Raw genomic sequence first — 11,726 nt, 5'->3', positions numbered from 1 at the left:
GCCCCGGAGGGAGCGGACAGGGCCGCTGAGGCGAGCGGGGGGCAGCGGAGTTGATTTCATTATTTTCAAGAAGGTTGAGCAGCAGCTTTTCTCTTCCCCCACCCTCCCTCCGCGCTGTCTGCCCCCCTTCGCCTCCTGGCTCTGCTGCGACTGTAATTACGAGCAGTGGTAGGTGACATGGAGTGCCACCACCGCCACCGGCCCCTGTCGCGCCGGCTGCGGGCGGAGGGAAAGGGGTATTTTCTCGCCCATCCGCCATTCTCGGCTCCGTCCCCACACGCACACTTGCTTTTCTGCATCTGGACTGCCCAGACTGCTAGGGAACAAGTGTCCAAAGCTGGGAAGATTTTGGCTGTAATCACTCCTCATATCCACATTGCTGTAATTTTGTTTATTTTTCCGAGAAGAGGGCTGCAGGGATTTTCTTCTTCCTTTTTAAAGTTTAATTCTCTTAGTAGTCCTCAGCATTGCTGCGTGCAAAGGCATGCTACAGCCCATCCTGAGTTTTCTTGGGCTAAGCTGAGAGCTTCCACTTGAAAGTTTTTCTTTTCCTCTCTGCATAGAGCCCACTGCTTTCTTACTTTCTCGCATAACCAAGTGGGAGCCCTTATGTTCTCGGCTTTCTGTGTAGGCCCCTTGCTCCACTCTTTTACCCCCTCCTCCCACTTCGAAAAGAAAAAAAAAGTCTCCTGCTTCAAAGCTATAATGAATTTTAAGTTGCATATGTGGGGAGAGAAAGGCAACAAAGTTGAAGCCTGAGGAGGATTTTGACTATTGTATCTCAACTTTACAGCCGTAAAGCTTAAGGCAGTGTGAATCCACTTCATCAGGTTAAAACATCTGTCAGAGTGGCAAATCGTTAAGCCTCCTGCTCCTTCCCAGGGTATTTGGGGAGCTAGGGATCGCGTCCCACACGGTCCAGGGCTCCTAAGGGGGCTGCTGCCACTGCTCCAGGGAAACCCACTTGGGTGTTGACAATAACAGACTCACAGGGAAATGCTTCCTTCTGTCACAGAGGAGGAGCAAAGCAGTGCATTTTCAAGATTTTTTTTTTGCCTTAAGAAACAGTGGTCATGTAAAAGAAATTAATCTAGGCAAGCAGATAAGAATTAGTATTTTATCATGTGAACAAGATTTGTTGAGCCTGGTGTCTGCTGGGGTGGGTTCTAGGTCTAAGAATTTATCACTAGTGTTATAAACTTTTACATGCTCTGAATCCATTTCAACACAGAAAAATAAAACCCCACTACTTCATTATGACACTCCTGGCGAGTTAATAAATTGAAAAAAAATTGTTAAACTAGGTTTTTGTTTTGTTTTGTGAATCTTATCTATGTAGCCATGTCACCCGAGATTAGAACAAGAGATATGCTAAAAAGAAACGCTTGCATATGGTGGGTAGATTAAGGACAAAGAATCTTTTTGTCATGGAAATGGTTTTTTTTTTTTCCCTTTTTGGGAGGTTTTGTTTTGTTTACTTCATCACATAGAATTTCTCACACTTGGTTTGTTTTGTATTGCCCTCAATGACTACATGATCAAATGAATGGATTTATTTCTGCCGAATGAGAAAGACAGTCTTTCCATCAAAAGGACTACATTGCATCCCAGTGAGGAATTTTAAAGCGTTATTATTGTGGTCCCTGAATAGCACAAAATCGGCTTTCACAGCAGCCCTAAAATGCAACAATGTAAATACTTTTCAGCCTTAGAAGGCTGCTATCAAAATGTGCTATGTTTCCTTTTATTAAAACATATTTTAATTAATAGAGTGATACCCTTCATAGTTAACAATTAACAAGCTGAAGTAGTGCTGTAGGTTTTGCACTTTCATTTGAGAAATGTGAACAAGGTGGAGGCAGGATACAGGAGGGCTAACCAGTGCCCATTAGTGTAATGTAAATCATTTACACGTTATATTAAGAAGCCTAACGATTGCTGTACTGAAAGCAGTTTTATAGGCCAGATATAATGAGTGCTGCACATCTCATGAATTAAAACACTTCTTGTCAAGTCAGTGTTGAAGCTTCGTTTCTGTTCGCAGCTGGGATCAAGATATTGCTACAGTTCCTGAGCATATTTTGCAACAGGCCAAAAATAGTTTGCACAGTACAAGAATATTTGTCGTTTTTAGAAAGCAAGCTGCTTAAAGCAGTACTATTTGATGCATGTAGCCTTTTAACTAATTTGACTGTCTTCAAAGGTGGAAATTGTTGTTAATACAAGATTAAGCAAATTAAGCTTCTTATTTATTTAATGAAATGGTGTTTAATATATCCTCAAAATAGATTTTATTGAGTGAATAATTTAAAAATGAATGTTCCATAAACATAATCCTAGGAGTGAAGGGACATTCACAGTAGCAGAGAGAAGCCTGGCAGTTTGGGAAACAGAATGGAAGATAAACATTAGGCCGGATTTTAAGTTGACTGGGCTTACCATAACTTTCGTGTTAACATTACCACAGAAGTTTTAGAATAGGCTGAAGATAATTGGCCATGTCATCAACTACAGATTTACACTCAAAATCGTTTTAAATTATTTGGTCAAAAGTGAAATGCTAAATATATATTTTTTACTGATTTTGAAAGGAAATGTTAACAAACAGCTGGTGATGAGATATTACTTGAATAATTGCACTGTAGAAGAGTGGACAAAAGATATCTATTAAAAACGCCCAAACCATTTTGAGGTTCCTAAACTAGAAGATATTATAGAAATCATTTAAAAACAGCAGCAGAAGGACTCAGATGACTGTCTGTAGAATACCATAATCTCAGTGTCTCAGTAAATGTAAAACATTGTAATAGCTGGAATTACATTTCTAATATACTTGCCTAATTCAACAGATTACAAACGAATCAGAATTGAACATGCTTCAACTTTGATTAATTTTTATATTAAACCACGAATGTAGCATTTGTATTTTTAAAGCTGGGATAATAAAAGGGGTTTTTTGTAATGCTGAAAAGTGATTCTTAGAGTGTACAAGTGAGGTTCTGGTAAGGGTGATGACAAATAATGCTTTGGACATTTCATGAGAAGTTTCTGGCAAAGATGTATCAATGTTTAGTTTGAGGTGGAGGGGATACCTTGTAATCAACTGTGTAATGACGGTTTTCTAATGTGCCGTTTGCAATAATTTTTAAAAATACTGGACCTGTTTACCCCCACAAGTGTTCAATACATACAACATAGTCTAAACTAATGGATCTTTGACATCGTGGTAAGGTGGGACTGGGCTATGCAGTTTGGAGCAGTTGGTGGCTGCACTCGGTGTCTTCTGGAGTGTGTACACAGGCACACATGCTCCGTTACAGCAACGACACAGTTCACTGTGGAGCAGCCAGCTTCAGCTCAGTGTGGTCACTCTCTCTGCATATACAGAGGGTAAAAACACATTTTGGAGGGAACTTCCTACCAACAAAATAGAGATTATTCCACATCGGTCAGACACTATTACCGTTAAAACTTGAGAAGTCACAGGCAGCTGTCAGTAAACATAAAACTTTGGTGATTTTTGCAAATGTTTGTTCTGAGGCAACTATAAGAGAAGGCCATTTGTGAAAAATCAAGGCCAAATGAGTATTGCTATAAATTGCCCCTTTGATAAGAAATAGTAATCGAAACTTTATATAAATAGTTCTGCTATTACAGTAGAGACTGAACATTCAAACCATGTAACATCTGTATTTGTATAGTTTTTAAAATACTCTGTTTTGAACTGTGACAGAGATAGGAAAATATTTGGAATAATACGGAAACTACAACAATCAGCCAGTTTGCTGATGTATGTATAACAGTGCAAGTAGACAAAACTGGGTCAGATTTGATCTGGTGGTGCTGATCTTGAGGAAGTTATACCACCTCCTGAGGTAGGCATTAACGTTTTTTTTTGGAGAGGGAGGAAATTTTGAAAGGCATTGGTTTAAATTCTGTGTAATTAAGCTATTAATATGCATAGATTTAGCTGCTGAAAATTACTTCTTGCCTAAGAAAGATGAAAAAGATACAATTCAAAAAATATGTAGCATTTTAAAAAAAGGAGTGAAAATAAACAAATTAATAACAAGTATTAGTGCCATTTCTGAAAACAGTTTGAATCCTGGTAAGATTTTCTGGATATCTTTCCTCCGTTTGATTTGTTGACTGCCAAGCCAAGACAAGCATATCTGTTGAATATCAATCAGTAAGGGCATGAGTCAATCACTTTTGCTGATAATAAACCAGGTCTGGCATGACATTAAAACAGTTAAGTACTGACACATTTTAGAAAATAAAGCATGTAAAAATAATTTCTTTTGTAACACTGCATTTGTAAAATAAGTGTAAGTTACTGTGATTTTTTTCCAGAAGACGCATGGGTAAATCTAGTTCCAGCAGTAAATTTTTATTGAATTGTACATTGAAATGTAAAGGGCCAAAATCCTGTTTCCTTTACCCTCTTAAAATTTCCCACTAAATGTAGCACAGGTTTTCCATTAATAAAAAAAGGGAATTTAGGCCAAAATACACTTTTAGGAGCTGGTTCAGTTATAGTGCTGTTGGACACAGAATACATTTCTTCTTATCAAAACACCTTCAAAATTGGGAAAGCCAGAAAAATAATTGTTTACAAGGGTGATAGAAAACCATAATGAAACACATTTAAAAAAACATGTTTCTTTCAAGTTGCGGAGTGAGAAGATGGTGAGTAAAAGAGTGAGGTCTTTAGTATTTCCTTGCTGTAGTTAGGGTACACAAAGTGAGCTCACTTGAACAACATTTATCATAGGGCAAGCTAAATCTTTAAAAAGAGCCCTTCCAAAGCTCTTATTGCCCATCTCTTAATACTGGTGTCCGTTCCACCCCCTCCCTCTCACACTCCCTTCACTAATTGCACCCCAAAAGTTGGACCCTATCACCAAGGGCTGAAAAGGAAACACCAAGAAATTCCCAAACTTTTGACACGGGGAGCAAGGCACACCGAAATAGCTGGGAAGGCTGTTGACCTCCTTACTCCAGGAACCGCCTGCCGGCCAGGGGACTGGGTGGGTGGGTACTGGAGGCGCAGGTGGGTGCTGCGCGGGTGGGCGCTGCTCTGCGCGGCGGCGCAGCGGGCTGCCACGGGAGCGGAGCCGGCAGGCGGGGAGAAAAGGTGGGAAGCACGGAGTGGCAGCAAGCTTCCCCAGGCCTCTCTCCCTGAGGGTGGGTAGTTAGAAGTGCTTTGACAAGGCTTGCTGATTTAACCTTTGCCTGCTTTGCCCTGCCAGGGGTGGCCACTAGATGTCAAGCTCATAATACAATTAGTACATCTGTGCAGTTGACCTTGGCAGCACGGCTTACCACTGTTCTGTTAAGTGTTAACACTGAATTTGAGTGTTAACTAGAGATCCCTCGGAGTTTGCGACATGCTGCACAGCTTATCAAATGCCCATCTAGTTCAGCACAAGTGTTTACAGTTCTTAAAGAAGGAAAAAGGTTTCCTTTTATGAAGCCCAGCATCTTGAGCTGCCTAATTAACCCTGCAGGTGCCACGGTATTTTTGTTTCAGTTAATCAAAACTGACTCACTTGTCAGTGTTTCAGGAGATCCATTCTACTGGTGCCATTTCACAACTTTATTTTATGATTTTGTTGATGTAGTAGTGTCTGGAAATGATGAAAGCTAACCAATTTGTTTAAATCTTTACATGCTTTGCTGTCCTGTCAATACTGCAGTATATGGAATGGTAAATGAGCAAAATTACAGAGCTGCACAACTGGCATTGAATTGCTCCAGATTTGCTTTTTCAAGCACTTCTGCATGTGAGTGATTTTACTCAAAGGAGTAGTGCCACTGAGTCCAGTACTTGTAAGTTCACTGTTGAGATGCTTAGGGGATGCAGGATTGGGTCCACATTGGCTTCTCTTGTTGTCAGCCTCTGAACAGAGATATGTCAGCGTTTCTGGGGTTGTTCAGAGCGCAGCTGGCTTCATTCTGCAGGGTGTTAGAGTTAACGTAGTTTAAGATGTAGTTAATTATATACTTTTCAAAATAGGAAAGATATGCGGAATCTAGTGTTCTGCTTCTTTCTTCTAGCTTATTTGTTTTGGGTTTTTTCAATCACTTTTTCATATGAGCTATGTTAGAAGTATTTACCTCCATTTTTTTAGGATTCCCAGTGAAACTTTGTGTTCCAAATAAACGTAGTTCCTACAAGCATATTTGTACACAAATTCTGCACAACCCAAGATTAATGTATACATGCTGTAACAGCCAACCGAATAGCTATTTATATGATTCTAAAAACATAACACAGGTCTTATTTAATACGATAGCTTGCACAAATATTCGAAATAACTTGTGAAGCTTGTATATGTTCCACATCTGCGTACACATAGAAAGGCGCCAGTGTTTGAGATAACGAAGTGCTTCACTGCACAGATTAGAAACTGCAAATGTTTTAAACAGAATACAGTTGGTGCCTGTGCCACAGGTGGCTGTTACTTAACAAATTCTGAGATTGAGGCTACTGAATAGATCAAACCGAGTGTGCCAGGTCAGTACCGGGTTTTGCATAGCAAGAGTGCCCTCCACTGTTCAGATCCATGCTAACAGCTTTTGTGGGCTGAGAAAAAGGACAGAGAATTTTTCTGTTGAGTCTGGAATTTCTTCTACATTGTTAAACACAGTAGGGATCTCTATTTGTCTCCTCCTGTTTCACAGCTTGGGCTCAGTATGTGATAATTCATCTTTCTTTATGGGATTCAAAGCTATCATGAAGAGTTAAAAAGAATTAATTTGCAAGAAAATAAACGTGTTCTAACAGTTTAAGAAAACTTTCTTTAAAAGCTCCATCAATTGTAAGAGATGATAAAGCTAAGGAAAAAGTAATACTGTTCTTCTCAAGGATCAATAAGTTGTTACGAGACTACTGTTTCCAAATGAATATAATTTTGAAAACAAATTTATGTTGTTTTTGTTTGGGCTTTTTAATATATTCTCTTACTTTATTGAAATTGTGCTTGGGGAAAAATAAGTTTATGCATTCTGATGATAGGAGTAGTAAATAATTGTCCTGTATTGATGCACTATGCTCAGAGTTTTATTTATAACATTGCTAGTTTAAATATACAAAAATGCTGTGAGCTGCACTTTGAAATTATTATTGGATTTGCATGTAAGAGCATTTTATACATCTGTCTTCATAGTTAGTAGACATTTTATCTTTAGCTGATGTAAACAAATGCATTTTTTTGAAACTTCCTCATAGTTCATACACTGCTTCTCAGTGAAATATCAGTGGTTTTTTCTTCCTGAAAGAAATGCCTACATTTGGAAAATATTAAGTCTCAGTTATGCAGCTCTGAATGTAGAATTAATAGTAGTTCACACAACACTTTTCCATGCTTTCATTCGTATTATTGCATATAGTCTAGAAAGAAGCTTAAGAAAATTATTTACTTACACATTTACTGGATTCCTTTACATTTGTTTGAAAGCTTCAGGAAGGTATCAGCAATTTGAAACAGATTAAAGCTGAGAAAATCTTGATTTTCCTACCTGTTTTTATCCAAGTGTCTCATGAATCATACATAATTTGAGGATTCTATGGTACAGAGTCACAAAATATAACAAAATAATGAATTGTCAGAGAACATTTGATTGTTGTTATTTAATATAACTGAAAAAGTGCTTTTCAGCACATTTACATGGACAGAACTAGAAGTGATTTAAGTTGAGACAAAATGAAAAGATTCTGGAGCAAAGATGAAACACAGTGGGGTCGGTTGGGGCTTTTTCCAGACTGACAGCCATTAGTCCTAAAAAAGGGGGCATTTAATAAGCAGTATACATTTTCGGAATTAACTTGTCTAGAGTGTGATGTTTAATTTCAGTCTGTTTCGCAAAAGTAGATGGCAGCAATTCTTGAAGCATCCGTTCGTTATATTTTCCCTTGCTCATCACGCAGGAGGCTTTTCTCTCACACGGAGCAGAAAGACATATGCCTGCAATAAAAATTCAGAAATATCAAAGCCAGGTTTACAAACCCTGCGTGAGTGTAGTCGGTAGCCGTGGCAATTTTTTCTCGAGGCTCCTCTTGTGACGGTGAGTGGAGGGCCCACGGCACCATCTCAGGCCTCTCCCTTCCTCTGTGACACAAGAAAGCAGGCCAACACCATCCTTTCTGCAGCCACGCACTGCTCCAGCCTGAAGAGCCATTGGTGGGTGCACTCAGTGAGGGTGGCACAGCAAAGCCTCCTGGTGTCAGCCCCTCATACCCCCTGCGCTGAGTCAGCAGAGCACCTGAGAGGCTTCTGGTATCATCATCCCAAAGTGACTATCTCAATGAACCTTCGTTTGAATTTCTGTGGGCTAATTTTAGGGCCAGAGTGGCAGCAGCCACCTCCTGGAGCCACCCCAGCTCTGCGGGCTGGCACCTGCCTGGAAGCTTGCCGTGTGAGAGCTGTTCCCTGCAATTTTTCACCTGTTTTCATAGGGTAAGCTTTATGTGCTGTAATTCATCTTGCACCCCATAGCAGCTTCAAATTAGTCTGTTAGCTGTTAGACTGCTAATGAGAAAAAGAAAATAACTGAGAGGTTATTAGTGGCCGAGATCCTGACTGCTTGACAAAACTCCCATTCAACACCTTTTGTGTAACTAAGAACTGCAAAATTCAACCCATGTCTATAAGATTAAGCAAGCGCTTGATTAATTCCTCCAAAGTCCTTGAAAATTTTTACTGCACCACATCCTCCCAGTAATGATAAAAATGATTGTTTCTCTTCAGGAAGAATAAAAGAAATAAGATTAAATTCTTCAGTACTTAGTGGATTTAATCACTTTATAATCTATCAGAAAATGAAAGCAAACTATAAAACATAAGGAAACATGGAAAAATACTATGTTGTCCTGTAATGGGTGTATGCTGTACCTAAAAACAAAAATTTTTTTTAGCTTAATATTTTAGCATTTAAAAAATCTTTATAATGATGAAATTTTGGTATTGATTTCTGTCACTCATAAAGTGATAAAGTTTTAGCAAATAACAAAAATATCCTTTCATGTGGAGGCGTATGTTTTTAAGCTTTATTCCCTGTTGAAGATGAGGACTTACACTTCAAAAGCAACGATAAATGCAGTACCTTAGTGCCTTCGTACTAATAAATACTACTGAAAGGGGTGGTAAAAACCTCTTTTGTGAAACGTGCATTTCACCAATACACATTTATCTATTAAATATATTTATAAATCATTATTTTCAGTTTTGCTTTCCTCCCCTTGGAGTGCATGTTTGGGACAAGACCGCAAAGACTGCTGTTTGCATGATGAGTTCATACCCTCTTTCAATCGTATTCATTTCAGTAGTCTTTCTAATGTGAGTGAAGGCAACTCATTTGAGTAGGAGTTGTTGGATTGAACCCATAGTCCATCATTCTGTGAAGTATCTCAGTAGCCTCAGTGTGCTGTGCAGGGAATTTACCATTATCTGTGACAAAGCAGCATTTATGTTGGTGCCATCTGTGTCACCTGCTTGTTTACCAGTCCAAGAAAGTGAAGCTTTGAGAGGGATTTATCTTGTTTGACTTCTTAAGAAATGCCAAAATAATTTAGCCTCAATGGAAAATATTGTGGTGAGGTTCATTGTACGTCTACTTTGAGTCTGATTTGGGAGCTGGGGTAGGGTGGGGAACCCCAATGACTCTCTAGCATTGTTCTCTAAAATATTTTTTAAAAGCAGTCCTTGAATACTTCAAGACAGATGAGATGAATGTACTTGGTTTGGTCATTTGAAAAGTATTCTCACTATTTTTAAGGCTTGGGAGTTGAAGGAGGAAGAAATACAGAGCAGAACTGTAGGTACCCAGTTAGTACAAGCCTGGTGCCCCCAAGACAGCACAAAACTAGCCATTTATTTAATTGAGAACAGAGCTGACCACTGATCATCTGAGAAATACCTATACTGCTGTATTCCACTTGTACTTCTTCACAAGCTATCTTTCACATGCAAACTGCTGCTTCTTTGAGTTCATGAATTAATACACTAGGCAGTTTATTATCTTGAAATGCTGAAGAGGTTCATATTGATACCTCCTGGCAGTGGGCATCAGTAGTTTAGGTTTCTGTTGGAAGCTTATGCATTATACATATTAGTTTGGATATATATAGATCATGAGACTCTCTTCTCCTGCAGAAAATAATACCTGTTTTGATTGTAAATGTTCACACTGAGGCTTGTACAGTGTCTGAAACAATTAGCTTGCTGGTGTTTGATCAGCTTGTTTTAGATCAGAGGACAGCCATATTTGAATGGCTACATTGCCTGAATCCATCACTAATTACCTAAACCTTTTGTGCAAGGTTTGTTTAGAGAAAGCTCTCTTTAAACAAAAGAATAGCGATATATAGATAAAAAGCTGAAGAGGAGCTGCACAGTTTGCAGCTTCTTTCAGAATCAGTCCTCTTTTGTAACCATGCCTTAGTAGTAGTTGTAGTGGCAATAATAATAATAATGATGATGATGATAATAATAGTAATAGGCAACTCTTACCCAGCTTGCCAAGGTTTGGAAATAAGCACTGGAAAATCTCAGTGAAAGCCTCAGGAATGACGTGGTCCTTCTGTGTGTGGTCGGTAGTACCAACCAGGGAACTCAGATTCTGAGTAAGGACCAGAGGATCAGCCTCCCCCAACCCCCAACTGTAAAAATGTAAATCTGTAATGTAAATAAGGATTTGTTTCAGTTGTCTTAGTTTGGAAAGACTCTGGAGAGAGGCGAGTGTGTTGGGTGCCTCACTGGTCTGTACTCTGCGTGCTTTCGCTTTGCAAAAGCAGAAATACATGCTGAAACTGGTTAGGAAGCCTGCTTTTTCACTTAGTCATTTGGGGAGGCTTTAGGTTTTTCAGTGTATGTTTTAGGATACCTGCGGCCAGTATGCTCTTTTTTTTGTGGTGAATCGTCTTATCTTCTATGATGTTTTCGTAATGCAATGTGATAGTTAAGATTCTACAGAAGCATTTACGGTAAGGATTAGTCTAGCATTATCTAGCAACAGCTATATGTTACCAGTCTTAACCCAAACAGTATAACGGCTTCAGCACTTTGTGTAGAAGTCTTAAATAATATTTGACTGTTTTCAATTGCATTTTTTTCCCTGCTCCCAAAAGAAAGAAAGGAAGGTGAAAAATCCAGTATTACTCAAAGAAGAGTTTTCCTTTTAGCTAGTCAGTACAGTAGAATTTTGTGCAAATAATTAAAATTAGAAAAAAAATCAGTGATCATTTCTGAATAGAAAATATATGTCTCTTTTATTTAGTGGCAAGCACTGGATATATAAATGTATAAATATATAGTGCCACCTTAACAGTTTTTTGATGGTACAGTTTTGGAAGGTACAGGGAAATAATAAGTTTGAGATGATTTAGAAGGCTAGGAGATAGTATTCAGGGTACAGATTTATCACCTTTATCAGACAAAACTCCCCGCTGAAATCTGTAGGGAGTTTTAGCTCAGCAAAGACTGAAAGAACTGACATGTAATTTTGTCAAAAGCGATTTTATAGTTAATGTTCTGTAAAACCCTCTTTTTTAAAAGTAACTGGAACATCTCAAGATTACACTTTCCTTTTCTTTTGCACTTCTACCTTTTTTCCATAACTGTTTCTGTTGTAATGATAAGTTCTGAATTTCTTGGCAATCTTTTTTTTTTAGGCATTCTATAATAACGCCAGGTATAGTCACAGCTAAGTGAAGTTTTGTTCAT

The 11,726-nt window shown here is 38.6% G+C and overlaps 1 protein-coding gene across 2 annotated transcripts in view; it reads left to right on the top strand.

Annotated features, from left to right (window-relative positions):
• SALL3 (spalt-like transcription factor 3) overlaps window positions 1-11,726 on the top strand; it is a 19,466-nt gene that overhangs the window by 802 nt on the left and 6,938 nt on the right. The gene's annotated exons all lie outside the window — the stretch shown is intronic.

Source organism: Mesitornis unicolor, unplaced genomic scaffold (genome assembly GCF_000695765.1).
Source record: "Mesitornis unicolor isolate BGI_N332 unplaced genomic scaffold, ASM69576v1 scaffold21084, whole genome shotgun sequence".
Lineage (NCBI taxonomy): Eukaryota > Metazoa > Chordata > Aves > Mesitornithiformes > Mesitornithidae > Mesitornis > Mesitornis unicolor.
This window is presented reverse-complemented; position numbering and strand designations above follow the sequence as displayed.